Genomic DNA, 9,396 nt, shown 5'->3' on the forward strand with positions numbered 1-9,396 from the left:
TTTTCTTAGTTGCAGAGGGAGATCCCATAACCCCTTTCTTGTAGCTAGAGTTTTCCTGTCTTGCCCACAGTCAGGACAAATCTTTGTCACCTGCCAGTCCCACAGCCTCTCAGACCCAACCAAGTAAACACAGAGACTTATTTTGTTTACAAACTGTATGGCCGTGGCAGGCTTCTTGCTAACTGTTCTTATATCTTAAATTAGTCCACTTATATAAATCTATACCTTGCCACGTAGTTCGTGGCTTACCAGCATTTTCACATGCTGTTTGTCCTGGCAGGCGGGCTGGCAGTGCCTCCTTCTGCTTTCCTGTTCTTTTATTTCTCCTCTCTGTTAGTCCCGCCCATTACCTCCTGCCTAGCCATGGCCAATCGGGTTTTATTTATTGATCAATCAGAGCAACTTGCCATACAGACCATCCCCCAGCACAGCCAAGTACAGACCATCTCAGACACCTGCACTCAGGCCCGTGGTCCTAATCATCCTCTATGCAGACCTGCTGGGTAAAGCCACGAGGAACCCAAGAACAGGCTCCCACAGGACATTCAGAACATCCCACAGCACTTTCCTCTATCCTTGACTTTAAAGCCAGAACTATGTGGCCAAAGCTGCCAAGCTCCATTGCTTTCTAGGGCTGGAACATGGCCCCCTCATTCAGTTACATCGTCAGTAAGCTTTCTGTTTTCAATGATTTCCTCCACTGCCTAAACTTGACTGTCCTGGAATTTTCTCTGTAGACTAGGCTGGCCTTGAACTTGAGATCCACCAGCTTTTGCCTTCTCAGTGCTGGGATTAAAGGTGTACACCATCACACCCTGCTCTAGGTTTTTCTCAAATTCCTTTTCACAATTTGGAAGCTTAGCTGGATGGGGTCTTGCCTTGAATTCACTCCCTCCCTTTATTCCATTTAACATCCATCTCTTCTTTTATCTATTCATCCTCTTGAATATAGGGCTTAGCTCCATTTTACTTCCTGGTGCCTCATTTCTCCTCAATCTGTACATTTGGTATTTTTACTTGATCAATTTGCTCCTTTTCATTATAAATGTTCATAAGGTTACATTGGTAACCACAAGACAGTCTATACTAGGCTGTTTTGTGATTTCCTTTGCCAATGCAATAAATCCAAAACTCTTCAATTTAGCCTCAGGCAGACTTTTCATACAAGGGCAAAAAGCAGTCACATTCTTAGCCAAAATATCACAAGAACAGTCTCTAGGCTGCATAATAAAATTCTTCTCCTCTGAAATCTCTTGAGACAGGCACCCACAGTTCAAGTCTCCCTCAGCACCTATAGCTGGAGGATTTTCTGTGTCCTGCCTGATCTTGCAGCTGCTTATAATATAATCATTCAGAGGCTTAACATTAATTATGTGTTTGGCAGATGGCTCAGGCTTATTACTAATTAGCTCTTACAACTTAAATTAACCCATTTCTATTAATCTATATTTTGTCACATGGCCATGATATTACCAGTCTGTGATCTGCTGATATCTTGCTCCTTGAGTGGCTGAATGGGATCTGCCAGACTCTGCCCTTCTCCTTTATCTGTGCTTGGATTGTCTGCCTGGCTCATTAAACCCTGCTTAAAGCATTCTGCTGCTTTTCTAATCCAAAGTCCCCAAATCCACATTCCTTGAAACAAAAGCATGGTCAGGCCTATCACAGCAATACCCCATTCCTGTTACTGCCTTTTGTCTTAAGAGTTTCTAGTGAAGAGACATCATAACCATGGCAACTCTTATAAAGGAAAACATTTCATTGGGGCTGGCTGACAGTTTCAGAGATTAAGTCCATTTTCATCATGACAGGATATGGTGGTATGCATGTAGACATGGGGCTGGAGAAAGAGCTGAGAGTTCTACATCTTGATCCAAAGGCAGCAAAGGAGACTTCGAGCCACACTGGGTGTATTTGAGCATATATGACTTTAAAACCTGCCCCCATAATGAGACACTTCCTTCAACAAAGCAGCACCTCCTAATAGTGCCACTCCCTATGGGCCAAGCAGTCAAACACATGAATCCATGGGGGCCATACCTCTTCAAACCACATTTATCCAGTCCATTATGATTTAAATCTTAGAAATGTTGAGAATAAAACAGTATTATTACTATTATTATTCTTTTTATTTATTGTTATTATTGGTGAAAAAGTAGCAAGAATGGTTACCAGAGGCTAGAAATGGGGCGAATCAACTGGCTACCTGTCAATAAAATGGTCCCAAGTTTTAGATAGGTATGAGTAAACCTTAAGACCTATTGCACAGCAGGGTGACTATGTTGATTCTGTGGGCAGTGTTCTCCTGGTGTATTTTTACCTCTCTGACTACTATAATTCTTCCTATTCCTCTTCTGCTGGGTTCTATAAGCTCCAAGGTGAGGGATCCAATGGAGCTCTCCAATTTGGTCCCTCTCTATGCCTAGTGTTTTGCCATCAATATCTGCAATCTTCTTCCATCAACTGCTAGAAGCCTCTCTAATGGTGATTGGGCTAGGCACCAATCAGTGAGTATAGAAGAATATCATTAGAAATCATTTTATTGATTTTTTATTTTAAATCCTAGGCCTCTGGGCTGAACACAGGGTTAACTTATTGTCCCCTGAACAAAGCAACAGTAAAGCAACTCAGTTGTGTGCTGTTCTGAGGTGCACGCTCAGATGTAAGAAAACCACACAAGTAAAAAATCAAAGGAACGATGAACTCGTGGTTCAGAGCAATGGCTGTTGAGTGTCAAGAGGTGATGGCAGATGGGGAGACAATGATTAGTACACAGTGCTGGGGAGACAATGATTAGTACACAGTGCTGGGGAGACAATGATTAGTACACAGTGCTGGGGAGACAATGACTAGTACACAGTGCTGGGGAGACAATGATTAGTACACAGTGCTGGGGAGACAATGAGTAGTACACAGTGCTGGGGAGACAATGATTAGTACACAGTGCTGGGGAGACAATGACTAGTACACAGTGCTGGGGAGACAATGACTAGTACACAGTGCTGGGGAGACAATGACTAGTACAGAGTGCTGTGGGACTTCCAGCTTCTGTTGGGGTTTGTGGGATCCAGCCCCAATGCTGCCGAGAGCTGTACCCACGTCGTCCCTCACTTGTGGCTTCATCCAACTTCCCTGGAAGTTGGAACTAGACTGATCAGCTTCCCTTTTCTAAGGGGAGGGATGGCTTTTAACAGCAACAATAGTACTGAGTTTATGTATTCAATATTTAACACGATGTGTGTTGAACTATGTTGCCCACGCTGATTTTGAACTTTTGCATTCAAGTGATTCCCTTGTTCCCTCCTCTGAAGTTCTAGGGCTACAGGTGTGTACCACTGAGCCTAGCCTTGTTGACTTTACTTATACAGTGACAAATAGCACAGTTTAGAAGATAAAGTGCATGAGATATGAAATGGGGATTACAAGTGGAGATAATTTGTATAAGTCCTAAATCAACAATATGTTGGCTTTAATGTCTTGAAGCTATTTTTATATAAAATGAATAGGACACATACATTCCTGCAACCTCCTTAGCCCTTTCAGCCATGTGCTGTAAGAACATTTCAGCATCAAGAAACACAGTTCCTTAACAGTTTCAGTTACCACATAAGCATTTATTATGGACTTACCATAATTTCTTGAAAATTATTTTAAAAATAGATTTAAAATTTGTTCTATAAGTAAATAAATTTAAAGCTACACAATGCTATGGTAAAACATAGTCATACTTTAAAAAGCATAGCATGATTCTGTTTTCCTTGAAACCATTGGGTCTGACATACTTTAAGCTTTGAGTACAAACTGAGAAACTGGCATTCATTTAAAAGTTAGACACTCTTTATGAGAATAAAAAAAAACAAGCTGTTCAGTCTTTTTCAGATATTTTAGCACAGAGCAGCTTGAAACCATGGACCTCTTTGCTATTAATTAAATATCAAGGTCAGAGAGAGAAATTAGAAAGGCACACACCACCAAGAAATGACACAAGTTTAGGCAGATGAATGTGACAGTTACTGTGAGCTGATCACTACCTAATGTATACATGGACTGTAACACAAAATACATACAAATATATCAACCCAAAATAAATTATTTTAAAATGAAGAAAGACTTTTTCTTCATTATTTTTAATTATGTGTCACTGTGTATGTACACATGTGTGCAGGAGTCTGGGGGACAGAGGTGTTGGATTCCCTGTAGTTCCAGTTTTAAGCTAGGAATTGAATTCTGGTCTTCGGAAAGAGCAGCACATGCTTTTTAACTGCTGAGCCATCTCTCCAGCCCAAATGATTTTGTTTCAATCATGAGACATTATATTAATAGACAGACAGAAAAAGAAAATTTGGATGGATTCAAAGGAAGGTAGGTTTCAAGGTTAACTGATCATTTGAAAGGTTAAGGCACTGTTAAAATATTCCCTATGATGTGAAATATTCAAGTAAAATTGTCCTTATCTCTATGCTTTTAAAACTTCTGTTTCCTGGGCATGTGCTACTCTTACAACTTTGTTTAATTACAACTTGCAAATAAATCTAACTTCTCAGTGAGTACATGAATCCTAATTTAAGCTTATAGCTCTGGTGATTGTTATCTCTCAGAACCATGCTTGGGAAGAGTAAGAAACATATGTTGGAAAACCATGAACTCCCTCTGCTGCAAATGAGAACATGTGTTTATTATTTTAGATGGTCTTAGCTACGCCATCCTGTAACAAAAGTCAAGCTTCAAGTGTTGAGCTGCCAGCAAGGAATAAGACACAACTTGAATTCACAACGTATCAGTGTGCTGGGCCTGGGCCTGTGTCTCCCACAGGCCCAGCTTTCATAATTAATAATAAGTTTCTATGTCATGATTTGGGGCCTGGCAGTCCAAGAAAGCCTGCTACACAAGTTTGAAGTCAAAACATGTTCAAATAATAAGTAATATTATATCAGATTATTTAACATCAGCTCTCCCTCATTGATCTTATAGTAATTTAAAAGATAGGGAATGGAAAACAATACAAGACAGTTTATATGCAATTAAGTAATACCTTTTTAAAACCAACTTAAATGTACAGACTCCCCCTTTAAAGAAAGGAAACAAATTCTTTGTTATCTTTTAAATCATTTTCATTATGCTGTAAAAATACACCAACATAAACTTGAGACTCACGCCTGCCTATCTAGAAATAGAAGCCCAAGCATACCCAGAATTGACATATAAAGAAAGCTACAACTCCAAATAACAGTTGATGTGACACTTGGCGTCATTTTGCTGAAGGCCTTCCTGCACTGTAGCACGGAGAGAAACCCAAACATTCAACACTCTGTGATATAAAAACATAAACATCTACGACTAACCTTAGGAGTGAGTACATACCATGTTTGTCTTTCTGAGTCTGGGTTACCTCACTCAGGATGATATTTTCTAGTTCCATCCATTCACCTGCAAACCTCATAGTGTCATTGTTTTTCTCTGCTGAGTAGTACTCCATTGTGCACATGTACCACATTTTATTTATCCATTCTTCAGTTGAAGGGCATCTAGGTTGTTTCCAGGTTCTGGCTATTACAAATAATGCTGTTATGAACATAGTTGAGCATGTGTCCTTGTGGTATGATTGAGCATTCCTTGGGCATATGCCCAAGAGTGGTATAACTCCAGGGAGGCTACCTAGTAAAGAGGAACCTAAGAAAGATACAGGGATTGCCCAACAACAAAGAAATGAATGAGATCTACATGAGCAAACTGGGGGTAAGGGTGGGGGTAATGGAGGGCAAGGATTAGGGGAAAGAGAGCTTAGGGGAGCAGGAGGTCCCAGCTAGATCAGGAACAGAGTGGGAGAACAAGGAATAAGAGACCATGATAAATGAAGACCCCCATGGGAATAGGAAGAAGTAGAATGCTAGAGAGATCCCCAGAAATCCACAAAGATACCTCCACTATAGACTACTGGCAATGGTCGAGAGAGTGCCTGAGCTGACTTGCTCTGGTGATCTGATGGCAGAACACCCTGACTGCCATGATAGAACTCTCATCCAGTGACTGATGGAAGCAGATTCAGAGATCCAAGGCCAAGCCCCAGGTGTAGCTCCAGGAGTCCAATTGGCTTGAACTATTTAGGAGGCCCCCAGGCAGTGGGACCGGTGATATGGATTCACAACATGCCCCCATGGTTGGGCATGGTTGTGCATGCCTGGCGGACCTAGGCACTTCCACCCAGCCGTTTTTGGGGTCAAAACATCTTGTGTGACCGGGACCCCTTGGCTTTGCTTGGTTGCGAAAAGCACACAGTGCAACCATGTGATCTACGCGCATGCATGGAATAGCCACATGGGCCTGTGTGTGCAGGTGTGGCCCAGACTTTATAAGCCTGCGCCATGATTCCTGACTCCATCTTTACTCACGTGTCCTTTCCACAGGCCTGTGCACATATGTCTCTCTCCCTTATCTTAATAAAACTCTTCTTAGTGGATTCTGTCGTGTTTCATGACATTTCTTTGCAGGGTAAGAGCGCCGTAAATAACCAACAACCGGGACCTTGCTGCATGAGCTGGCTTTTTGGAACCTGGGGCCTATGCTGAGACACTTTACTCAGCCTTGGTGTAGGGAGGAGGAGACTGGACCTGCTTCAACTGAATCTACCAGGCCCAGCTGACTACCCAGGGGAGACCTTGCCTTGGAGGAGGTGGGAATGGGGGGTAGGTTGGGGGGGGGGAGAGGCTGGGGGATGGGAGGACAGGGAAATCTGTGGCTGATATGTAAAATTAAATTAATTATAAAATAAAAAATATTTTTAAAAATTCTATGACTAACGTAGACAATTCTCTGGCTCTCAGCAGAGCCTAAAGTAAAGTGGGGCTCCTGTCCAATAATCTTCGACCACCTAGTAGCTCTCCTGTTTCCACAGACTCTGCTAAGACTCCTTGTCTTCACTCTCCCTAAAGGGCAGGCCTGGCTCTAGCAGTCACAGTTGCCACAAAGCTCACAGTGAGCAGGGGGCACAGTGTGGCAGGCACAGTTGGCCTGCTGATCTAGGGAGGAGGAAGCAAGGCTGTGGAGGCGGAAAAGAGTGTGCTGTAAGGTAGGGAAGACTGAGGAAAGAAGGGCTGGCCTCTGAACAGCACCCTCGGGTGGAGCTGGATATCACCTTGCTCAGCAATGCTCCGTGGGCCCAGATAGGAAGCATAACACAAAGGCAACAACTTTCACTTCTAAAGAATTTTCTGCTGGCCATTCTGACTGCGTCTAGGGTGGGTCTGATGGATCTCGTTTTCTCTATAGCAGGCTATGTCATTTTAGGTATACAACTTTTTAAAAATAATAACAAGGAACTTTTAGAATTATACGTAGGACACAATCAAACCCATCCAGAGTCTGTGGAACGCTGTAACGCACGGAGACAGATTAACAGTGGCTCAGAAAAACACTCGCAGAGACTAAAAAAAACCAGCAAGTAAAATTTCATACATTTCAATTTCATTCTTTTAAGAGCATTAGGTGTACGTTAAGTAGTTGTGCAGGTTTCTCAGGGTATGAGGTAACTGAAACTGTGAAATAGGGACTGGACGGAACGTGGCCTGCTGCCACCTGGTGGCAGAATTGCGCCATTGATGAAGACAGGTTTGAAGTCAAATTGGGTTCTTCAACAAATACTAACTTGGAAAAACTATTTGAAATTCAATCACTTCCTCCTTAAAAAAGAATCAAGCTAGGAATTGTGGCACATGTTTGTAATACCAGCACTTTGGAGGCTGAGGTAGAAAGCCCATAAGTTCAAGACCAACCAATGCTACGTAGTATGAGGTCAGCCTGAAACACATGATGAAACTCTTTCAGCAGAGAAACAGACGGAGAGCTGGACATGGTGACTTGTGCAGATGATCTCAGTACTCAGAAGGTTAACACACAAGTTTGAGGTCAGCCTCACAGTGTTTTCGGGTACATGGTGAGTTCCACAGTCTAGGGTACAGTGTGAGGCTCTATATCAAAATCAAACAATTCCCCTCAATAAATGAAAATTACTATTGATTTAAATTATAATATTAAGAAAAATGATGAGACATATACAAGTGGAATCATATGAGACTAACATTTAAATTGGTGGTCTAAAGATTATCCTCCATTAAGTTGTTAGGCATCATTCAATCAGTGAAGTCCTTAATGTTAAGGAAAAAGCCTTTTCCTTTTCTAGTGGGAAAGGATTCTGCCAGTGGACTGCCTTTAGACTCCAATTACAATGATTCCCTGAGTCTGCAAAATTTGAACTAATCCAAACCCACTCCATAATCTCATGAGCCAATTCCTCAAGCTGGCCTCTTTCTCTGTGGTCATGTGTGTATGTATGTTATCCCAAAGAAAGCGCTAACATGTGTGAAGGTGGCAGATGACTTACTAGAATTTTTGAAAATGATAACTTCACTACAGCTGGGGGGGATCACTCATATGGTGAGAATTTAAAATTTCAAGAAAGGTTTGTTCTCTCAGCATTTTCTCTAGCCCTCTGAAGTTAAAGTTAGAGGTGACTGTTGATCTGTTTCCATTTTCCTGAGAGTCTTCCTTATTACACCCCCAGATCACTAGCTTCATTCTTATGAAAGAAGGCTAGTTTCAATCCTCACACAAGAGCCCTGGAAGTAAAAAGATGAAAAGAGGAGACAGAAACAGGACAAGGAGCTCGGGGCAGGAACCTGAAGCAGCAGTCCCTCGGTTCTCTGGCCAGGAATGGCAGAAGGGAGCTTCTGTTTCTCATCTCGTCCTAAATGAGGCCCTCTGCATGGAGGCAGTACCCGGGGGTGGGAGCTGAAGCTCCAGTGCAGACAGTAATCGCTCGTGTCTAACAGCTCTGGAACTGGATCTCTATACTTTCATGCTGAAAGTGGCTTATAGCTATTCCTCAATACGAGCCATTGCTTGCTTTTCAGTGGTCTTTTCAACAGGTAGGTCAAGGAAACAATTTTCAGCCTTTTGCTTCACCAAATGGGAGTGTGAAGTCCATATACAGACGATTTTCTCTGGACCAGTAAGGTACTATAGTTCAAGACAACATGAGAATACACTTTTCCATGGTTGACTTTCTTATCTTATGCATAGGTAAGACCAATCAAGTACAGGGACACACCACATTCTTCATACTACCAGAAATTTAGTGTGGATTAGGTTTTTCTCCAAACATGCCTACATGTATTGTTTTTCAAAGGTACAACAACCATTCTTCCATTCCTGGACCTTTATCCGATGTCATTGGGTAATTTGCCACAATTTTGGAAGCCGTACAGTTTTTCATGAGCAGGTTAGATCGATTATCTTTCTATAATTAAAATGCATTTAGTATAATTGAGTGGGAAATGGTTTATTACTAACTTTAAAAAAAGCACAGCTTAATTAGCTTAAAATAGACTGGTACTGGTCTGG

Source organism: Peromyscus maniculatus, chromosome 2 (genome assembly GCF_049852395.1).
Source record: "Peromyscus maniculatus bairdii isolate BWxNUB_F1_BW_parent chromosome 2, HU_Pman_BW_mat_3.1, whole genome shotgun sequence".
Taxonomy (NCBI): domain Eukaryota; kingdom Metazoa; phylum Chordata; class Mammalia; order Rodentia; family Cricetidae; genus Peromyscus; species Peromyscus maniculatus.